Source organism: Pyrus communis, chromosome 10 (assembly GCF_963583255.1).
Source record: "Pyrus communis chromosome 10, drPyrComm1.1, whole genome shotgun sequence".
NCBI lineage: Eukaryota > Viridiplantae > Streptophyta > Magnoliopsida > Rosales > Rosaceae > Pyrus > Pyrus communis.
Genome location: NC_084812.1, coordinates 16,317,365 through 16,332,223, shown reverse-complemented (window position 1 = coordinate 16,332,223; position 14,859 = coordinate 16,317,365). Strand labels below are relative to the sequence as shown.

The following is a 14,859-nucleotide window of genomic DNA, read 5'->3' as shown; positions in this document are numbered from 1 at the left end:
TATACAAAGGCACCTTGACAATGGAATTCGATGGGGAAGTGATTGATTTTAATATTTCTGAAACTATGAGATATCCCGTTGATGACCATTCTTGTTTTTCCATTGATGTTATCGATTCTTTGGCGCAGGTATACCTTGAAGAATTGAACGAGGACGCCCTGGAAACAACCATCACTAAGGCCATAGAGCGCAAAAATGAAGGATTTGGGCCAATGCAAGGCCACGGCAAGGAGGAGGAATTCTTTGCAATGGGTTCTAGTGAAGAAATAATTGAGGTTGTGGCAGACCTTGAGTCATTGCCACAACAATATGGTAAGGTTCCACTCTCACTTTCAAATTCAGTTTCCACTAAGATGCTACCTTCTGTTGTTCAGGCACCATCGCTTGAACTTAAGCCGTTGCCGGACCATTTGAAGTATGTGTTTTTGGGAGAAGGCGAAACATTGCCCGTCATCATTTCATCAAGTCTCACAGCAAAGGAGGAGGAGAAGCTTGTGAGGGTGCTGCGAGAGCACAAAACGGCCATAGGGTGGACTTTGGCCGACATTAAAGGAATAAGCCCTACCACATGCATGCACCGTATACTTCTTGAGGAGGGGGCTAAACCAACTCGAGAGGCTCAACGCCGTCTCAACCCTCCGATGATGGAAGTGGTGAAGAAAGAAATAATCAAGCTTTTGGATTGCGGAGTGATCTACCCTATCTCCGATAGCCGTTGGGTCTCTCCAGTTCAAGTCGTTCCCAAGAAGTCCGGAGTAACTGTTATCAAGAATGATGAGAATGAGCTCGTGCCTACACGCATTCAGACTGGATGGCGAGTATGTATCGATTACCGGAAGCTAAATGCCATGACTAGGAAAGATCATTTTCCTTTGCCATTCATCGACCAGATGCTCGAAAGGTTAGCCGGTCATGCTTTTTACTGTTTTCTTGATGGATACTCTGGATATAACCAAATTGTGATAGCCCCGGATGATCAAGAGAAGACCACATTCACATGTCCCTTTGGAACATTTGCTTATCGTCGCATGCCATTTGGCTTATGCAACGCACCGGCCACTTTCCAAAGGTGTATGGTAAGTATATTTTCCGATTTTGTTGAAAAGATCATTGAGGTTTTCATGGATGATTTCAGTGTATTTGGGAGTTCATTTGATAATTGCTTGGATAATCTAACCTTAATTTTGAAACGATGTGTTGAAACTAACCTTGTCTTGAATTGGGAGAAATGTCACTTTATGGTGAAACAAGGTATAGTTTTAGGACATATTGTTTCAGAAAAAGGAATTGAAGTAGATAAATCGAAAATAGACCTTGTACGTCACTTACCCTCTCCTACTTCGGTTAGAGAGGTACGTTCGTTTCTTGGCCATGCAGGGTTCTATAGGCGTTTTATCAAGGACTTCTCCAAGATGTCCAACCCTCTTTGCCGATTGCTTCAAAAAGATGTGCCATTCAAGTTTGATGAAGAGTGTAATTCGGCATTTAACCAACTCAAGGAGAAGCTAGTCTCGGCCCCCATTATTGTACCTCCAGATTGGAGCCTCCCGTTCGAGCTCATGTGCGATGCATCCGACTATGCATTAGGAGCTGTTCTAGGACAAAGAAGACACAAGCGGCCGCATGTCATATACTATGCCTCTCGGACTCTCAATGATGCCCAATTGAACTACTCCACGACGGAAAAAGAACTTCTAGCTGTGGTTTTTGCTTTAGATAAATTCCGTTCATATTTAATTGGTACTAAAGTAATCGTTTATTCTGATCATGCAGCTTTGAGGTACTTGCTCACGAAAAAGGAAGCAAAGCCGAGGCTTATCCGTTGGATTCTTCTTCTTCAAGAATTTGATATTGAAATCCGGGATAAGAAAGGAAGCGAGAATGTAGTGGCTGACCATTTAAGCCGAATGATCCACGAGGAGCATGAACATGCCGTACCTATCCCTGAAACTTTTCCCGATGAGCAGCTCCTTTCCATTGAGGTAAGTGAACCATGGTATGCAGATTTAGTGAATTACTTGGTGGCTAAACAAATTCCAAATGAACTAAACAAGCACCAACGTGATAAGCTTAAAAATGATGCACGTTTCTATGTTTGGGATGACCCTTATTTGTGGAAGTATTGCTCAGATCAAATTATACGTAGATGTGTGCATGATTCTGAATTTCACTCAATTCTAAGCTTTTGTCACACATATGCATGTGGTGGTCATTTTGGCACACAACGCACTGCCCTCAAGGTTTTAGAGTGTGGTTTTTATTGGCCGACTATATTTAGGGATGCTAGAACCTTTTGTATGTCTTGTGATCGTTGCCAACGAATGGGTAACATAGGTACCAAGGACCAAATGCCGCAAACCCCTGTCTTTAATGTTGAAATTTTTGATGTTTGGGGCATTGATTTCATGGGCCATTTCCCTCCATCTTATGGTTTCACTTATATCTTGCTTGCCGTTGATTATGTTTCTAAATGGGTGGAAGCAAAAGCCACCCGTACTAACGATTCTAAGGTGGTTGCAGATTTCGTGAAAACTAACATTTTTGCTAGGTTTGGAATGCCGAGAGTAATCATAAGTGATGGAGGGTCTCACTTTTGCAATCGGACCATTGAGGCGTTGCTAAGAAAGTACCATGTCAACCATAAGGTCTCCACACCTTACCATCCTCAAACAAATGGCCAAGCCGAGGTGTCTAACCGAGAAATCAAACAAATTTTGGAGAAGACCGTTGGACCAACAAGGAGGGATTGGAGCTTACGTTTAGATGATGCACTGTGGGCATATCGTACGGCATACAAAACACCCATTGGGATGTCACCTTTTCGGCTCGTCTATGGTAAGCCATGTCATTTGCCCGTAGAGTTAGAGCACAAGGCACATTGGGCCGTGAAGATTTTCAACATGGACATAGATGCAGCGGGAGTTCATAGGAAGCTCCAATTGAATGAACTTGAGGAGATTCGGAATGAAGCCTATGAGAATGCCCGGATGTACAAAGCCAAGACCAAAGCATTCCATGATAAAATGATTCGAACCAAGACCTTCACAGTTGGGCAGAAAGTGTTACTTTTCAACTCTCGCCTACGTTTGTTTCCTGGTAAGTTGCGTTCTAAATGGATTGGCCCGTTTGTTGTTACTAATGTTTTCCCTCATGGTGCAGTGCAAATCAAAAGTTCAAAGACGCAGCAAGAATTCAAAGTGAATGGGCATCGATTGAAGCCCTATTACGAGATGTTTGAGGAGCATGTCGTGGAGGAGGTACCCCTCCATGCCGTGGAACCTAGTCAAGCTTAAACGGAGGTACCGTCCGGCTGCAAGACGTAAAAGAAAGCGCTTCGTGGGAGGCAACCCATGCATCCGAATAGAGAAGAACTTGGAAACCCCTTTAAGAGACTTATTTTTATTCCTTTCTTTTTCTTTACTGCCTTTACTTTGCTTTCTTTCTCGTATTTGTTTATTTGCTTGCTCTGTTGTGACTTTCTGCTTAAAACATTGAGGACAAAGTTTGATTTAAGTGTGGGGGGGGGTAAACAATTTGTATTTGCATGAATTTCGTGGGATTTATTCACCTTTCACTTAGAATGTTGTTTCTTGCTGTTTTAAGCGTTTTTAGAGTGTTTTAGTGTGTTTTATAGTGTCTTGGTATAAAACTCCGAAAATTTGATAAAAATTTAAAAAAAAAAAAAAAAAAAAAAATTTTTTGAAAAACCCAAAAATATGTGTTTTTAGAGTCATTTGAGTCATTTTGGTGTCTGCCTTGTTAGGTTGTTTAGTTGTTATTGTTTGTTTGTTTATTAATTGTGTGAGTCTATGATTGTAACATTGAGAAAATCTTTGATTTATTGATAGGCACTGCTAAACAAAGGAAGATGGTGCTTCACAAAGGGTGTTTGCTTGAGGCCCCACTACGTGGCTTTACTCTTGAAGCGGAAGGCGTAGGAACAGAAGGCATCGGAGCGGAAGGCGTAGGAACAGTAGGCATCGGAGCGGAAGGCGTAGGAACAGAAGGCATAGGAGCAGAAGGCATCGAAGATAGAGCATTCCAGGCCTCAATACTTGGCCAAGCGCTGGATGAGCCAGGAAAAAGGTGCCTCTGGAGGAAAGACGAGAACCTTTGACGGTCACTGTGAATCCGACCTTCAGACTCTTGCAGCTCATCAAGCTTCCTCTTCATGCCCGTCGAATAGTTGTTTGCAAGCACGTGCAAACTTCTATTCTCATACTTCAGCTGCTGGATCTCCTGCTTGAGACTTTCCACCTCTGCCATCAATGATTCCACCTGACGGGAGCGGGCAAGCAGGCGTTGGCCCATGTTGGACACAGAACTCGCACACTGAACACTAAGTGCGAGGGACTCTTGAACTGCCAGCTCATCGGACCGTCCTGACAGCAGCCTACTATCTTTCGGAGTGAGGAGGTTCCTAGCTACTATTGTAGCTGTTGTGGCGTCCTGCATCACGGAGTCTTCACCTGTGAGAGGACCGTTAGAAGAAAAGAAAGAAGGGCGCCATACGTTACCTTGACGCGGCGCGCCCGTATCACTGCTAAGGCTCAATTCCAAGCTAAGGTTCGATGAGTTTGCCATTTTTCAAAAGTGTTCAAAGAGAAGGGATGGAGTTAAATTTCAAAGGGCCGGAGTCGATTTTCTTCAGAGTGTGTTTGTTGTGGTGATCGATAGCTCAATAAAAAAGCCAAGGCGACGCGTCCACCAATTCAAAAAGCCGGAATTTTCGGCGTAAGTTCGGCGACGCTTTCTCGGCTTTTCAGAAGGCGCGTTCAACTTTGTCAAAAGATTTCTTCTTTTCAGACAACACGTGGAGGCCATCACCGCAACTACACATCTTTAGCCGGCAAGCGCAAAGTTCGGCGACGCTTTCTCTGCTTTTCTGAAGACGCGTGCAGCTTTGTCAAAAGGAGCCGCATCTGCACTACCACGTGTCGTTCAGAAAGCGAAGGGGCGCCTGCTCAGAAATCGAAGAGGTGTGTTCAGAAATCGAAGAGGCGTGTTCAGAGATCGAAGAGGCGCCATTATTTCAAAAAGCTGGATTTGCGGGATCAAAACGTTTGTCGACAAAGGTAAAAAAATACCACCACTTGATATTATCTCTATATATGTCGACCTTCGTCTTTGATGGCAGGGCAAACCTGAAGAAAATGCCCAACTCTCCCTCACCTCTGAGGGCGCACTCCCAGCAAAGCCTTTCGAAATACTCAATTCTTTCTTCTTCCCCAAAGATGATACCAGATGCCTGGAGTACATATGACCCAGGAGGAAACGGCGGATTGAAACATGTGCTGATTCATTCACCGCTTCTTCAAAAGCAAAGGTATCTCATATCATCAAGGTCAAAAGCAAAAGTATCTCATATCATGCTCTTTCCCTGTCTTTTTCTTTGTCCTTGTTCTTACTCGCATGGCAAAGTAAACGAAGCAATCAGCCGGCACTTGGAGTCAGTCTTCCGATCTGGAGCCAACTGCCTGGAATCTATTCCTGATTGCTTACCTAGCGTTGCTCTCGAGTAGTCATCTTCAACGGTTGATACACTTCCGGAGAAGGGACCACTTCTGCAAAGGGGAGCGAGTAAGGCAAGTGAAAATGATACATTGAAGCATGTGGAGACAAACATAGGCTGAGTTATCCTCCAACCCTTTTCAATACGAATTGGAAAGATTGAACAAAGAAACAGACCAAAGGGGTAAGCTCAGACCTTCGGGGGAGACCAAAAGAACCATCCTGCTGCCCAGTTCAAGAAGTAGCACAAAGGAAAATCAACGATGGGCAGAAACCAGTTCAAGAGTAAGCCTGTGGAATCACAAAGATTAAAAGCCTCAATGCAATTACCAAGGAGAAGATGGAATTTACACTCTATAACCAGATTTGCGTCTCTAAACTCTTCTCTTTGTTAATTACATTATGCCATGTTTAGTATGTTTAAGTGTTTTTTTATGTATTTACTTATGCTTTGTGTGAATCTATGCTTAAAACATTGAGGACAATGTTTGATTTAAGTGTGGGGGGGTAACTAAGTATATTTGATGCAAATTCGTTGGATTTTATCACCTATCACTTCACATGTTGTTTCTCACTGTTTTAAAACTGTTTTAGTATGTTTTGTCTTAAAAATTCGAAAATCCCATAAAAATTTGAAAAATTGTTTTGAAAAACCCAAAAAGAGTTGTTTTAAAGTTGTTTTTGTGTGTGTGTTTGTGTCTTAGGATACCTTCCAACACAATGATAAGGATTTGGTTTGTAATTGCATGACTGTTAAAAAGAGTTATTAACATAGAGAAAAGTTTGATTTACTCTTGGTATATGCTTGGTTATGGTTATAATGTATAACTTCACATGCAATCAAAAAAAAAAAAAAAAAAAAAAAAAAAAAAAAAAATTTAGTTTTTGTAACATGCCTGAAGGAAGGAACTCAAACAAATGCTACAACCCTGAGAGACTTGAGCCTATAACGTTCTTTGGAGAGTATAATCTGTGATTTCTTGTTTTCTAAAATCGTTGCATGATCTCATTATTCTTTGCTTGGTTACTACTTAGAAGGCGTTTCATCATATAGTTCCAAATGCTAGAACTCATGCCCATTTCATTCAAAGCATGTTATTGATTTGCATAACATATATCAAGATGAAGTTGTGTAGTTGCCACCATAGCCAAATAGCCTCGCTTCCCATATTTCGTATTGTTGTAAGTTTTACCCCCGTTGAGCCATGTTAACCCATGTTCTTTGTTTACCCACTTTATCTTCACCTAACCTAGAATATGACCGTCCTTACCCTTGTTCTTAAAAGATAGTGAGCATGACTTAATTGAATTCCTTTTGAGTTACATTATGAAAGAAAATAAGTGTGGGGGAGAGAATGTTTAAGTGTTTTTGTTTTGAGATTCAAAAGAAAAAAAAAAAAAAAAAAAAAAAAAAAAAAAAAAAAAAAAAAAAAAGGAAAAAAAGAGAGAAAAGAATAAGTGATTGAAGAAAGGTTCCAAAACACCAATTCTGGGCGTAAATTGTCTAAATTCTCCCTTTTTGTTCAAAAGTTGAGTTTTCATTCAAAAGTGAATTCTAAGTTGATTAAAATGCTTTGCTCACTATTTCTTTAAGAACCTTTGTTTTCCATATCCCTTCTTTATCCACATACCCCAAGCCCCGTTACAACCCTTGACTTCTATCTTGAGTGTTGTGTATTTCAATTTGTGGAGTTTGAACTTGGTATGAGCTTATGGTGTCACTGGTTCTCGCGTCTAAGTAGTAGCATTCCATTCATGAGATCATATCTAAACTTGATTATTAACTCCAGAATTTGCGTTCTTTGTGATACATATATGTGAGTGTCGTTTTCATGTTTACATCAATCTTCTCACATATGACTAGATTAGGGTGTGTAGTTAGAAAATCTGAGTAAAAATTGAGTGCATATCTTGAAAGGAATTGAGCAAATTCTCTAAGGCATGTTACTACATTCAAAACATGGTTTTAAATGCTTAATTGTGAACTAGTATATGGTGAATATGATTAAGAATGTACTTAAATGTGAAGATGACTAAAATCTGTGAGAATGATGATTTTTAACTTGTCATGTGCATTGGAAATCCCTAAGACGGTTGTTGGAAGGTTTAGGTTGTGTTTTACGTGTTTAGTGTCGTTTTGTTTATTTGTTTTTATTCTGTTTTGCTCGAGGACTAGCAAAAGCTAAGTGTGGGGGTATTTGATAGGAGCATATTCATGCGACTTAAATGGCTTGTTCTCGTGCATTTACGTTATGTTTCTCTCGTTATTTTAGTCCTTTATGCTTCTTTTGTGTGTTTTCAGGTTCTAAGGGCCTAGGGAGCAAGAAAGTGCATTTTGAGGCCATTTGGAGCATTTTTGGGCATGGATTGGATAGCTTATCCATGGAGCCAAGAGGATGGACGAATTTGAAGGCCTTGTATGCACTTGAAGACACAAAACAATGGCTCTAGCCCAATCAAACACATTATGCCATACAAACCAACCTATTTTAGGCCCATTCTATGTACTTAAACCCTAGCCCTTTAAACTAATTCATTTATCACTTATCAAACCATTCACTTATCACTCACCACATATCATTCACTTATCACTTAACATATCATTCATTTATTTCACTTCCATACTCCTCTTAATTCCACATGCATTCTCACACATGCACATCATTCACTCACATTTCCACCATTCATTCTTTATTCCTTTCCAAACATCTCACATGCATTTCCACCTTCCTACTTCATCATTTCACCACATTCTCCCTCTTTAACTCACATGCATTCATCATAATTCACAACACAAAACAACTTCATTGCCGTGGGTTCCCATTTCCTTTCCAAACATCTCACATGCATTTCTTCATTATTTCCTAACCCTACATGCATTATTTATTGCATCTTCACATGCATTCACACACACTTTACACATTCAAACCGTGAGCTCCCATTCCTATATGCCATTTTCAGATTTCCACCCACTAACCTAGTCATCAACACATGCACTTCCACCTTTCATCCACAATGATTCATGATTCATTCACTTTGCATCCTTTAAATCACATACTTTTCCATCATTAATTAGCCACTTGCATCTTAAACAAACAACCATATGTTCCCTCCACTACTCCTATAAATACCCTTGCATTCATTCATTCAATTCATATCTCATATTTCCATTCACAACACTTCACACAACACAAATACACATCCATTGCCGCAATTCCCCTTCCATTTTCTGTGCAGTTTTTCTCCTTCATTGCAGCCACTATCCAACCACTTCCCATCCCTCCAAAACACTTCACATAAACCCCAAAGCTCACCTTAGACCTTGTGCTACAACAACGAGGAAGAAAAGAGTGCCTAAACGTTCATACAATTCAAGTTTGAGTTGTTGGAATGTTTAGGTGTTTCTTTGATTTCAAAGTTTAAATTTAATTCTCTTTGTTTTGTACGTATGAGAAGGGAAGAGAAGAGTGCCTAAACGTTCATACAATTCACGTTTGAGTTGTTGGAATGTTTAGGTGTTTCTTTGATTTCAAAGTTATGAGGAACTAAACCCCCCTTTAGCTAGGGGGTGATTCGAAACTATGTTTATATTTGCATTTTGAATTGATTACGTTTGGTTGGAATTTCATAAGTTGTGGATTCAATTCGTTTAACTGTTTGATTGATAACTTATTTATGTATGTTCATTGAGATTGCAAGCTTAATTTTCATGCATAAATATGACGCTAGAATATAAGTGCGTTAAACGAATTCTTGGCATAAGTTTCATGCGTATTCCATAGTAACGAATGCCTCGTCGATGTTTATGATTTCCGTTGAACTTAATGATCTTTGTTGAATGTCTCTATCATGCGTATTCCATAGTTAGGGACTTTGATTAAGAATAATTTGGTTGTAATGCGTATTCCATTCAATCCAACGAATTTAGGGAAATCTGAAAGTTAATCTAAGCGGATCTAATTAACTTGGAGCATTGAGTTTCACAACTTATCGAAAAACCAACTGAGAATCAATTTTGTTTGCAAGTGTAACATGTGTGGAGAAGAACCCCTTGGCTATTCCATCATCCATATTTTTATCACATTCATATTTACAATCACAATTCCCCCCCCAATCACTATTCCATCATCCATATTTAATTATATTCTGTTGTGAAACATAACGTAAATGCACGAGAACAAGCCATTTAAGTCGCATGAATATGCTCCTATCATTCTTCTCTCCCCCTAATGGCGGGAAAATTGTCTTATAGAAGTGATAATCCGCAAATGACTGGTAAAGAAATCTCATGCAAGGGCTTTAAAGAGCTAGTGTGAAGGAGAATCATGATCGACAAAGATTCACAACCTTCTTTGAGGACCCATATTGGTATGTCGTGGTGGTGCAACTTGGCACATGGAATCAGGTTCGTACCCAGTAACCAACTAAAATGTTGAAGTGGTTGGGTGGCAATGGGCCTCAAGGCAGACCAACATAACTGCGTACAAGATTGCATAGCCCTAGGCAGAAACTGAAAGCTTGGTGCGTTCACCAAGGTTCGGACGATCATTGAAATTGCGCTTTATGATCACTCGTGAGGCTATTTAGGTTGAACATGGGAATTCGATGTCTAATTATAAACCCAAAAGATATGTAATACTTATCCAAAACCGTTGATATAAACTCTCATGCATTATCCAGTCTTCCTGACTTTATGGGAAAAGTAGAGTGGTGAACCCTTAAAATCGAGCATGAGGTTTAGCGGTAATAGTAGAGAAAAAGAGAGACATGTGTAATTGTGAGGTGTGTTCTATTCCATCCCAATGTGCCTTTATTTATAGTAGTAAGGAAGGTTAATTCCTTACCCTAATATGATTACAACTCTAAGGGGGTGTTTGTTTGACCTTCTTAGGTGGGACTGGACTATACTAGACTAATTGCTAGTGTAGTCTGATGTTTGGTATGCACAAGGATTAGGTTTCATGGGATTAGATCTGACTCGCTAGGATTAAACCCCTCGCTAGGAGTTCTTAGCGAAACACCCCAAATACCCCATGACTTATAAGACCTTATGCGCTCATGCGAGAGAGAACCTCGTTCATCATGCAAGATAGTGTCGTCGCACATCTTTCGATCCTCACCCTGCTCCCTCCTTGCCCTATTTCGTCATTGTCGTCCTCTTCATCCTTATCTTTGCATCCTACTCACCCTCATCTGCATCCTGCTCGCCTTCATCTGCTCTTCTTGTCTGGTAAACTTCGAATCCGACATTATTTATTTGATTTGTTTTGCAGATCGTGATATTACTGGGCTTTATTTGATTTAGGTGTTTTGGGTTTGAGAAATTTTCAATAATAGACCTTTGCACTTAAACAAATTTAGGTTTTGATTTTTAGGGTCAAATTGATATTAGAATTTGGGGTTTTCACATTTTATGCCATTTTCAGTACCAAAATGATGATAATCATCATGAAATTGCTGCTGTAAGGGCGGAAGCAAAGTTAAATTTGTAATTTAGGTCTAGTTTCAATAGATTTTGGTATCAGGTTGGACTAGAGTTTTTGGTATTAGGTTGGACTAAAGTTTCAAGTTTTTTTTGTCTTATGAACTAATCCTTGCATATGCTTACTTTTTGGTGTGGTTATATATAGAGATATCTACACTGCCTTAATGTGGTCAAGGTGAAGTTTTATTTTCATAAATATCAGAATTTACGTTACAGGTGTATAACTAAAGATATCTAGCATCGAGTGTCTTAATATACATCTTATTAAAAGTTAGGTTTGTTCTACGATCTCGCCATTTTCAACCTTTTTTAACCATATTGTATGCATATCACCTTGAGATAAGGGCACCTGTATTGGACTTTAGCTTCGCATGTATTCTTATTGGTACTCTATTGCTGTTGCAGTTTATTCAATTGCAATTACAGATTTACAAAACAAAACTTGGTTTGTGAAAAGAAGGTTTCATTCTCATCTATTTCTTTGTTCAGTTTTCATTTTATTAGTTTTCTTTTACTGCTGCACTCACATGCCTGCACTATGATAGGAGCATATTCATGCGACTTAATTAGCTTGTTCTCGTGCATTTATGTTGTGTTTACTTAGCTATTTTAGTGTTTAAGGCTACTTTTGTGTATTTTCAGATTATAAGGCCAAAGTGTGCAAGAAGATGCAAATTGGAGTCTTTTGGAGCGAAAGAGGAATGAATGAGTTGAAGACTTGAAGAAACGACGAATTCCTACTCCAACGATGAATTCTTACCAAAACGAGGAATCCTACTCAAACAAGGTTTCCTATTTGATATAGGAAAGTTAACCCTAAGTTTCCCGTTTTGGTAACCTTTCCTAAACTTAAACGTCCGTATTTTCTAGCCACTTTGACGGCCTTGTATGCATTTTAGGACACAAAACCAAGGCCCGAGCCCAATTACACAACCTTGCCGTGCCTTAACCCTAATTCCCTTCCCTTGCCGTGCAAGGGGGGGCACTTTGGTCCAATTTTATGTACAAAAGCCCTAACCCTAAACCCAAGCCGCCACCATCACCCACCACTCTAATTATTCACCCTAATAAACATAAAAAAATCATTCATTGCCGCAGCACCATATATCCCATTCATTCCAATTTTAATCAGCCACGATATCATTTTCTATTCCCCATGCAGCCGCACTATTTTTCATTGACTTCAACATTCACATATTTCCATTTTTTTAGCCGTGCATGCCATCACTTTTCAGCCCATTTTCATTCTTAAAACCGTACCCTAATAAACCATTCCAGATCAGCCGCAAAAAAAAGGCCATTTACTTATTCCTCCTTGAGCCGCAAACTCCCATTCACCTTTTCTCCATCACAGCCGCAAACTCCAGCCACTCTCTCCCATTTTCCTCCCTAAGCCGCACCCATTCTCTACACAATTCGCAGCCATCCCCTCCACTCCAGCCATCTTCCACACCTCCATACACCTTCCTACCACCTTGCCGCACCACCACACTTCCCTAAATCCATCCCAAAGTCAGAAAAATCACCCAAATAAACCCACACAACATCTCTGCCGCAGCAAGGAGAAGAGGAAAGAGGAGCTTGGACGCGCCGAAATTCAAGTGGATTCGTTGGGCGTTCTAGGTGTAATCAATCCTTTGTGCTTTATGTTTAAATTCAATTGTATTTCTCTTTCTGTGAACATGAGAGGCTAAACCCCCTAGTTAGCTAGGGGGTGATTCGAAACCATGATTATATATGTGAAATAAGTTGATTACTTCCAATTATCGTTGCATAAGTTTTGAATACAATTTGCTTAACCGTTTGATTTAGAACTTATTCTTGTATGTTGATTGAGAGTGCACGCTTAATTTGCATGCTTGAATTTGATGCTAGGATATAAGTTTGTTTCACCTAATCGTTATGAATTTATATTCACAAGTAGTGAAGGTTGCTAGTCACGATCATGTTAAGTAGATTCCTGGCAAGCGTATCATGCTTTTCATAGTTACAAATGCCTTGTCGATGCTTATGATTTCCAAAGAACGTAATGATTCTAACTTATATCTTTATCATGCTGTTCATATAGAGAATTTGTTAGGAATAATTTGCTTGCGATGCATATTCATCCAATTCAATGATTCTAGGGAAATCTGAAGGTTAATTTAAGCGGACCTAATCCCTTGAGCATAAACTTGATGTCTCTTATTATGTCATTGTCAGTACACAAACTGGATGTCTCTTATTTTGTCATTGTTAGTAACTTGCATCTTTGTCATCAAGTTGCTTTGTATCATGAATTCTTTTGATCTAGTTCAATTGATATCATAATTACTTCTTTTCCATCACCCTTAATAACAGTGATATTACATGTATCATGTCCTCATTTTTTTTTTTTAAAAGTTTGGATAGATATGGATCGAATGAAGCTTTTATTGGTCTTATTGTTAGAGATGTCTCATTTAGCGACAATTTACATTTGTATGATTCTTGTGTTGCTGATGCTAAGGGCCAAACAAAGACATGTTGAACGACACACTTTGACTAATCATTCACTTGTTAGACGACAGATTAGTTTGTGTTATTTGAATGGTATAATAGGGAATACTGATATTGAATGTGTCAACGAATTGAGAATGGATAGAAGGACTTTCGGCATATTATGTGACTTACTTCGTCAAGATGGGAGGGTAAAAGATGATGGTTTGGTGTCTCTGGAGGAGCAGGTGTGTATGACTTTACAATTAGTAGCACATCAGACTAAGAATCGTAGTATTGGTGGTAGATTTTATAGGTCATGAGAGACTATAAGTAGGTATTTCAATAGTGTATTGCAAGGAATTTTGCGATTACAAGGTATCCTACTAAACGTCCCTCAGCCTGTGCCTATTGATTATACAGATCATAGGTGGCAGTGTTTTAAGGTATGTTGATAATTTTTTTTTCAATTTTCCCTAAGCTTTAACTAGAGATTCCCTTTATATAAATTCACAAAAGCTTATTTTTTGTTTAGAATTGCTTGGAGCATTAGATGGAAAGCACATTGATGTGCATGCACCTAAAGTTGACAAAGCTAGATGCCGAACAAGAAAGGGTCGAGTTGTAACTAATGTGTTAAGTGTGTTCAAGGGATATGCAGTTCATATATGTGTTTTCAGGGTGGGAGGGCTCCGCATCAGACTCTAAAGTGCTACATGATGCAATTACTAGGCCTAATGATTTAAAAGTACCAATGAGTACGACTATTAGTTAGTCTCAAATTTGTAAGTTAGGTCTAGTTTTGTTTGTGAACTGCAAAATGCTAATAAGGTCTTTTTTAATTTTTTATTATTAGGTTATTATTACCTTGTAGATGGTGGTTATACAAATGGTGAAGGATTCCTTGCACCCTATAAAGGAATACTTTATCATTTATCTGAATGGGAGGGACAAACAACTTCCAATAAGGAAGAATATTTTAACATGAAGCATTCTAAGGCAAGGAATTTAATTGAACGCTGTTTTAGCTTGCTAAAAGGAAGGTGGGCGATACTAAGGAGTCCATCTTTCCATCTGATAAGGACACAAGGTCGAATAATTACCGCTTGTTGCCTACTGCACAATCTTATTAGGCAAGAGATGTCTATAGATCCAATGGAGAATTTGCCAATAATAGAAGATGGGTGAATATGTTGGTAGTGTTGGAACATCTGACCAGTGGACTGCAAAGAGGAATGCCATGGCTCAGGAAATGTATAATGAGTGGAGAGCAATTAGGAACCAGCAATTGAACTAGCTCTATGTGTTAATGATAACATCTTATTTTAGTTTTCTTTTTTATCATGCATATGTTGGATATTATAAAATTATTAGATTGCTCATCATTAAATGTAATTTGATTTATT

General features: G+C 39.2%; 1 pseudogene; it reads left to right on the top strand.

Annotated features, from left to right (window-relative positions):
* The first annotated feature begins 13,389 nt into the window (after window positions 1–13,389).
* Window positions 13,390–14,641, top strand: LOC137747930 (protein ALP1-like; annotated as a pseudogene).
* The last annotated feature ends 218 nt before the right edge of the window (window positions 14,642–14,859 follow it).